The sequence below is a fragment of the Elephantulus edwardii genome, unplaced genomic scaffold, assembly GCF_000299155.1.
Source record: "Elephantulus edwardii isolate Elephantulus edwardi_28Jun2011 unplaced genomic scaffold, EleEdw1.0 scaffold00214, whole genome shotgun sequence".
Classification (NCBI taxonomy): domain Eukaryota; kingdom Metazoa; phylum Chordata; class Mammalia; order Macroscelidea; family Macroscelididae; genus Elephantulus; species Elephantulus edwardii.
This window is the reverse complement of record NW_006399964.1, coordinates 4,259,140-4,267,239: the sequence shown is the minus strand read 5'-3', so window position 1 is coordinate 4,267,239 and position 8,100 is coordinate 4,259,140.

Sequence of the window (8,100 nt, the reverse complement as noted above, 5' to 3'; positions counted from 1 at the left end):
ATCATGCTTGGGAGGGTGGAGGGACAGCGCAGGAGGGGAAGGCCCTCTATGAGGTGGATTGATTCAGTGACTGGGATAATCGGGATGGGTGTGTCAGAGACAGTGCGATTGGCACAGGACAGAGCAGAGTTTAGGGCTGTTGTACATAGGGTCGCTATACAACAACAACAACAAGGAGGATCGAGGTGGGGCAAGGACTTCCGAGCAGCTCTTCTAGTGCTTACTATTGCTGGGGCTGGTGGTCCAAGGGGCTTTTATTCTTTGGAAGCCATGTGTACCATCAGGTTGACCACCCAGTTGCTGTAGCCAAATTCATTGTCATATCAAGAAATGAGTTTGACAAAGTGGTTATTCAGTGCAATGCCAGCCTCAGCATCAAAGGTAGAAGAGTGCATGTCACTGTTAAAGTCACAGGAGAGAACCTCGTCTTCAGTGTGTCCCAGGAGGCCCTTGAGGGGCCCTTCTGATGCCTGCTTTACTACTTTCTTGATGTCATCATATTTGGCAGCTTTCTCCAGATGGTAGGTCAGATACATGACTGACACATTTGAGGTGGGGACACTAAAAACCATGCAAGTAAGTTTCCCATTCAGCTCAGGGATGACTTTGCCCATGGCCTTGGAAGTGCCAGTAGATGTAGGGATGATGCTCTGGGCAGCTCCACGGCCAAAACACCACAACTTTCCAGAGGGTCCATCTACAGTCTTCTGGGTGGCAGTGATGGCATGGACTGTGGTCATGAGTTCCTCTACAATGCCGAATTTGTCATGGATGACCTTGGCCAGGGGAGCCAAGCAGTTGGTGGTGCAGGAAGCATTGCTAACAATCTTAAGAGAGTTGTAGCTCTTATGGTTAAAATGAGCCCCAGCCTTCTCCAAGGTTGTGAAGACACCAGTGGATTCCACAACCTACTCAGCACCAGCATTGCCCCACTTGATTTTGGTGGGATCTTGCTCCTAGAAGATGGTGGTGGCTTTCCCACTGATGACCAGCTTCCCATTCTCAGCCTTGACAGTGACATTCAATTTGCCATGGGTGAAATCATACTGGAACATATAGACCATGTGCTTGAGGCCAATGAAGTGGTCATTGATGTTGTTACAGCGTTCATTTTGCCAGAGTTAAAAGCAGTCCTGGTGACCAGGTGTCCAGTGCAGCCAAATCTGTTTGCTTTGACCTTCACCCTCATGTCTCAGGGATGTGGCTGAGGCTGCATGAGAAGAGAGGGCTATCTGCCTATTCATGGGGAACAGAGAACTGAAATGGCTTTTAGTTTATTTTATTTTTCTTGGTGTGTGTGTGTGTGTGTGTGTGTATACTGTCAAACTGGATCCGACTGGTACAGGAGGAGATTGCCCCTCCTTCTCCAGCAGAGCATCTGGTGGATTCGAACTGTGTGGCTCTGGGATTGCAGTTCAGCTTCTTGCTACTTGGCCACCAAAGCTCCCTCGAAATGTCATTTTAAAATTAACATTTGCTCTTTGGACCCAATCTGGCTCAGGCGTAGAACATGAGATAATCCTCCTCTTGGCCCTGTCTTATTTGATACAGGCTGGCTTACTCCCTTATTGTAAACCTTCAGCTTTCTAAGCTTCACTCTACATTCTTAACAATATACTCTTAACAGTTGCTAATGTTCTAAATTTTAGTTTTGCAAACTTCATTCTGTATTTTACAATATCTTCTTAACACTAACTCACATTTGCTTAATAACTTCTAACATTCTAAACTTAAACTTCCTTTTATATTTGTAACAATAAACCCAACTGCATGACACTATATTCTTAATGTCTTGTTACACAACACAGCAAACATAATGTCTTTTAGCCAAACACCACACAGCAAACTCATATTCCACTCTTAGCATTCATCAGTAGCTGGTGGATTCCAACCACGTGCCTTTGGGCTTGCAACACAGCTTCTTACCATTAGGCCAGAGTTTCCTCTTAACATATAGGTACTCCCATCTTTCTTTCTTCATTGGCCAGAATTGAGGGGAGGTGGGGGAGGAATCCAGTAACCCCTGCAGTTGTAAAAGCTAGGAAAGGTAGTTTACTCAGCACCCTGTGTAAAAAGGCGGTTAGGTAAAGAAAGGGGAACAGAACAGCCAGCAAGACAGCTCCTCTCAAGACCCAAATCCTTCATGAAATTTGCGCACATTACAATGGAAAAGTTTTGTTTCACGTCAGTGTGCTCAAAGAGAAGAGCCCTAGTGGCCAAGTGGTAACAATCTGTGTGTAATCCTTAAAGCACATGGTTGGATTCCGACAGCAGCTCTGTGGAAGAAGGGTGGGCAAGCCCCACCTGTGCAATGACAGCCTCTGAAAACCCACCGAAGGGTCCCTATGTGTTGGTTCTGACTGGGTGGCATCTATCAACAGCATACACTTGCTTATAGGATTTCTTTGATACGAGAGATTTTTAATATGACCAAGTACTTGTCTTATCCCAAGTACTAGTAGCATTGTAGGGAGCAAAACCCAGTAGTCACTGAAGTTACAGAAGATCATCAAAGACAGTTTATTCTGGCATGCTCGATAAAAGGGGAAATTCAAGGGATGAGAGAATGCCAGCTGATCCTGAGGCTCCTGAGGGCTACATTTTAGAGAAGGAATTAGATAAGTTACAACATTGAATTTCTTGTGTACCATCAAGCAGAACAGACCCATAGCTGACCTTCCAGGCGGTTTCCAGAGATAGGTAATGAGGAGCTTACTCATCTCTCTTCCTTGGAGCAGCTTGTGGATTTGAACAATGTACCTTTGAGTTTCCAGTGCAACTCCTTGCCAGGAGGCAAAAAAGAAAGGGAGTGCTTATATATTTTATTTATTTTTTTGATACAGTGACTGTGTATTCATTCTGTTTTTTTTAATGCATCCTGGGTCATTCAATATTTTACTCACAGCATCTCTCAGTATTGCAACTCAAGGCTCGAATTTGCTTTTCAGTTCTTTTGGCTTGAGAAATGCCTAGCAAGTTCTTCCCTTTTTATTCTCTGGCTCCAACTCTTCACACCTTCTGTTACAATACTTTTCCTTGTTTTCTAGAGCTGCCCTTTGAAATCTTCTGTTCAGCTCTTTTACTTTAGCATCTCTTCTTTTTTTTTTACTTCTTGATGCTCAAGAGCAATTTTCAGTATCTCTTTTGACATCCATTTTGGTTTTCCTTTCTCCTCTTTGTCTGTAGTGACCTTTTTCTCTCTTCATAGATGACATCCTTGGTGTCATTCCACAACTTGTCTAGTTGTCAATTACTAGTGTTCAGTAGTTGTGGATTACTAGTGTTCAGTGCTTCAAACCTGCTTTTGTAAATTCAGGTGGTGTAGACTCAAGGTCATATTTTGGTTCTTTCGGACTTGTTTTGATTTTATTCAGCCTCAGTTTGAACTTGCACATGAATAATTGATTGTTCCACAGTCAGCACCAGGCCTTGTTTTGAGCTTCTCCAATGATTCCAACCTATTCTATCTGTTAGCTGAGTAAATTATCTGAGAAGCTGGACTCAGTAAAGAAGAATGTGGCATCAGGATCTGAGAAAAACTCATCAATAAACTCTGATAAGCAGATGATACAATCTTGCCTCCAAAGTGAGAACTTGAAGTACCTGCTGCAGGAGATCAAAGACCAGTCTTTAATATGGATTACATCTCAACACTCAATCAATCTTACAATCAAGAAAATAAAATTGTTGCACAATGAATATTAAAAAAGTGAACTGAGGGAGAGGGAAGGGAGAGAGGGGGTAAAATGTGCAACAATGAATGAATGAAAAATCTAACTTTTCTGTAAACTTTTGTTAAAACTCACAATTAAAATTTATTTTTAAGGGGAGCTCTGGTGGTCTAGTGGCAAGAAGCTGCACTGCAATCCCAAAGACGCATGGTTCAAATCCACCAGATGCTCTGCCGGGAAAGGAGGGACAATCTCCTCCTGTACCAGTCAGATCTGATCTGACAGTACACAGACACACGCACAAAATAATAATTAAAAAAAGGAAAAAAATTTATTTTTAAAAAAGAAAACAAAAATCCTCACCTTTTGACCAATAAGCAACAACATAATAAAGAAAAGAAATTGTAAGTTGTAATATTTTTCATCAATTTTCCACCTTTCCAAGCATGATTTCCCTCTCCAAGGATAAGCCTCTCCTAGCAACATGCCTGAAGGATGAGATGAAGCTTTACTATGCTTGTCTCCAAGGAGCACTCTGGTTGCACCTTCTCCAAGACATACCTGTTGGTTCTTTTGGCAGTCCATGGGATCTTCAGTACTCCTTTCCAACACCGCAGCTCAAAGACATAAATTCTTCTGTCAACGTATTGTCTTGCTATCAGATGCATAGCAAGCTGTTGAAAAGACCATACCTGAATCATGCACAACTTAGTTTTCAAGCTGACATCGCTGTTTCTCAGTAATTTGGAGAGGTTCCTGACAGCAGACTTTCCCAATGAAATACATCTCCTGGCTGCAACCTGATCTCCAACTGAGGGTGTTGTGAGGAGAAATGTGGCTCATCAACAATCTGCGTTATGCTGATGACACAACCCTGCTTGCTGAAACTGAGGAGGACCTGAAGCACTTGCTGCAGAAGGTCAAGGACAGCAACTTTCAATATGGATTGAACTCAACATCAAGAAAGCAAAGATTCTCACCTTTGGGCTGATTGGCAGCATAGTGATGGATGGTGAAGAGATTGAGATTGTTTACAGCTTTAGTCTGCTTGGCTCCACAAGCAACACTCTTGGAACCAACAGCCAGGAAATTAAAAGCTGTATTGCATTGGGAAAGTCTTCTGTCAGAGACCTCTCCAAAGTACTGAAGAGTAGTGATGTCAGTGTGGAGACAAAGGTGCACCTGATCCAGGCCATGGTCTTTGCAATCACTTGCTATGCATCAGAGATCTGGACAATGACTAAGAATGATAGAAGGAAAATTGATGCCTTTGAGCTGTGGTATTGGAGAAGAGTATTGAATATACCATGGACTGCGAAGAGAAAACCAGATTCATCCTGGAAAGTGTGAAACTAGGCTGCTTCTTGGAGGCAAGGATTCTGAAGCTTCGTCTGACATACTTTGGACATGTTGCAAGGCAGGTCCAGTCCTTGCAGAGGGACGTCATGCTTGGGAGAGTGGAGGAACAGTGCAGGAGAGGAAGACCTTTGATGAGATGGATTGATTCAGTGTCTGGGGTAATGAAAGTAGGTGTGTCAGAGACAGTGAGGTTGGCACAGGGTAGGGCAGGGTTTAGGGCTGTTGTATACATGGTGGCTATGAGTCGCAGACTACTCAATGACACATAACAACAGCAACAACAACAACATGAGTCATATGTGACTTGATGACATCCAACAACAACTCTGGTTCTCGCTTCCTTTTGAGTTAACATGTCACAAGTGTTTGCATTCTGCTCATACACATGTGGGGAAACCTCAAAGCATAATTTGGAAAACCTAAATTGGTGGTAGACAGAGGCCTGTTGGGGAGCCCTCACTGCTTCCTCCCCTTCTTTGTAAAGGGAAAAGTGGTCATTTATTCCTTTCTTTAGGTACTGCTATAAAGACTATGCTAACCAGGAAGAGTTTGGAGGCCAATTTTGGCAATCTGCAAAACCCTCTTAACTGGTTTTTGGCTGTAGGTGAGGGGTTAGGTTCTGTAGAAATACCTTCAGCCAAATAAGATGCCTTAACTCCTTTGCTAGGGAGCTCTGATGGCCCACTGTAAGGAGGGGCACTGCCAACTCAAAGAGGAGACCTCTCTGGTGGTTCGAGCCCACCAGCTTCTCTGTGGGAAAAAGAGGCGCAGTCTCCTCCCATGAGATTTACAGCTTCTGAAAACCCGTTAGAGGGTGAATCATGGGTTGGTTCTGACTTGACATCAAGGAGTTTACATTTTAAATACTTTACTAGTATACAATACTACAGGTAATGAGAACTGTCATTTCTCCTTGGAAGCTTTGTGCCTCCTACTGGTGAGGTAGGGAACTCTGGTGGCCTGGTGGTAAAGAGCTGTATTGTACTTCAAAGGCACACGGTTCAAATCTACCACCTACTCCACAAGAGATATATGGGTAATCTCCTTTCATACGATTTACACCCTCTGAAAACCCACCTGAGGGTCAGCTATGGGATTCTGACTCAATAGCACATAACAACAATAGTACTGTGAAAGTGCAGGGCTGTATTTGAACCAAAATGGGGCCAAATCAGCTTTGGAGCCTGTGAAATGAATTTGGACTTTCACATGCAAATTGGTATTTTCCCAGATAAAGGAAAAGAAGAATTCGTGATTTTCGTGCCTTGGGATGTGAAGAATGTGCTGCAGGGATCTATGTCTTTAAGATGTAAAGCATCACTTGGCCTCTGGGCTAACAGTAAATTTGGATTAGGAGCCACTGGGGATTTAAGTGGAGCAATTTTATTTACAGTATTTAGAGCTCCACCCTCTATTGTTAGGTTATTGAATAAGAAAACAGGAACATTGCAAAGGCTGTTGCATGGTGTAATTAGGTTCCTTTGAAGGAAATCTTGACTAATGGGTTCCAAGCCTGCTATTGCTCTGGCTTCAAAGGGTTGTTGGAAAAGGTTTAGATGCATATGTTAGGATTTATATGGGCTCAGTGAATAAAACATCCTACTTCTGTGACTGTTTTAGTCCATGGTTCATCTGGGATGTGTTCTAAGTCTTTACTTTCCTCTTGGATGTGGTATGTGGTATGTGGTGGTTGTGTTGTTTTGTTTTTTTTTTTTAATAAATTTTTATTTTACATTGTTTTGCTTACAAAGTTCATATGTATTGCCTCACACTATTATCCATTCACATTGTGTTTCACACAACATTCTCATTCATTATGTTTTATAAAAGTAATCATCATTGAACTAGGTCCACCGTTACCCTATCTTTCCAGATCCCTGCTGGATCTTTTCCATTTCCTTTATCTCCCCTCCCTCTACCCATCAAACTGTGCCACCCTAGGATTACCCCCATGCCCATCCTCACCCTTCTGCTCATACCCTCACCACCTTGGATCCTCCTACATGTTTTACTAGTTCTCTATTTCTACAATAATGATTGTATGCAATATTTGTCCTTATGAGACTGAGTTAGTTCACTCAGCAAGCTCTCTAATCCCTCCCAAGTTATGTAATAATTTTAAAAAATCGTTGCTCTTGAGTGTTTCATACTCTTCCATTATGTGAATGTACTGCAATTTCTCAATCGATTGAGGATGGACATTTGGGCTGTTTCCATGTTCTGGCGATAATGAATAATGCTGTTATGAACATTGATATACAAATCTTTTTTTTTTTTTTTTTGATATACAAATCTTCATTTGGGTCTCAGTTCTAATTTTCTTGGAGTATATTCCAAGCAGTGGAATAGCTGGGTCATATGGAATTTCTATGTTCGACTTTTTGAGGAAGTGCCAAATTGCCTTCCAGAGTGTCTGTACCATTTTACAATTTTACCAACAGAGTATGAAAGTTCCCACTTCAACATTTATTGCTTGCTGTCCTGTTAAACTTTGCCACTGCTACTGGGTGAGTCGGTATCTCATTATGGTTTTGATTTACATCACTCTTGTTGCCAATAATTTTGACCATTTCTTCATGTGTCTTTTGGCCATGTGAATGTCGTCTTCTGTGAAAAGTTTTTCCATGTCTCTTGCCCATTTTGTAACTGGGTTATCAGTTTGTTGGTTTTGTTTTATTTTTTTCCTTGTGGAAGCCCTGTTGCTGTTGCAAATGTTATCTAGTTGCCTGCAACCCATAGCGACCCTTTGTACGGCAGCTCTGAACCCTGCCCTGTCTGGAGCCAGTCTCACTAATTCCGACACACCAATCCCCATTGCCCCATTTACTGAGTGGATCTTTCTCATCAGAGGTCTTCCTCTCTTGCGTTGTTCCTCCACTCTTCTGAGCATGATGTCCTTCTTCAAGGACTGGTTCCTCCTGGCCACATGCCCAAAGTATGTGAGACAGAGCTTCAAAATGCTAGCCTCCAAGTAGAAACTTGGTTTCACCCTCTCCAAGACAGACCTGTTTGCTTTCTTGGCAGTCCATGGTTCAAGACTCTTCTGTAAACGTTTGTGTTCCCTGCCCCC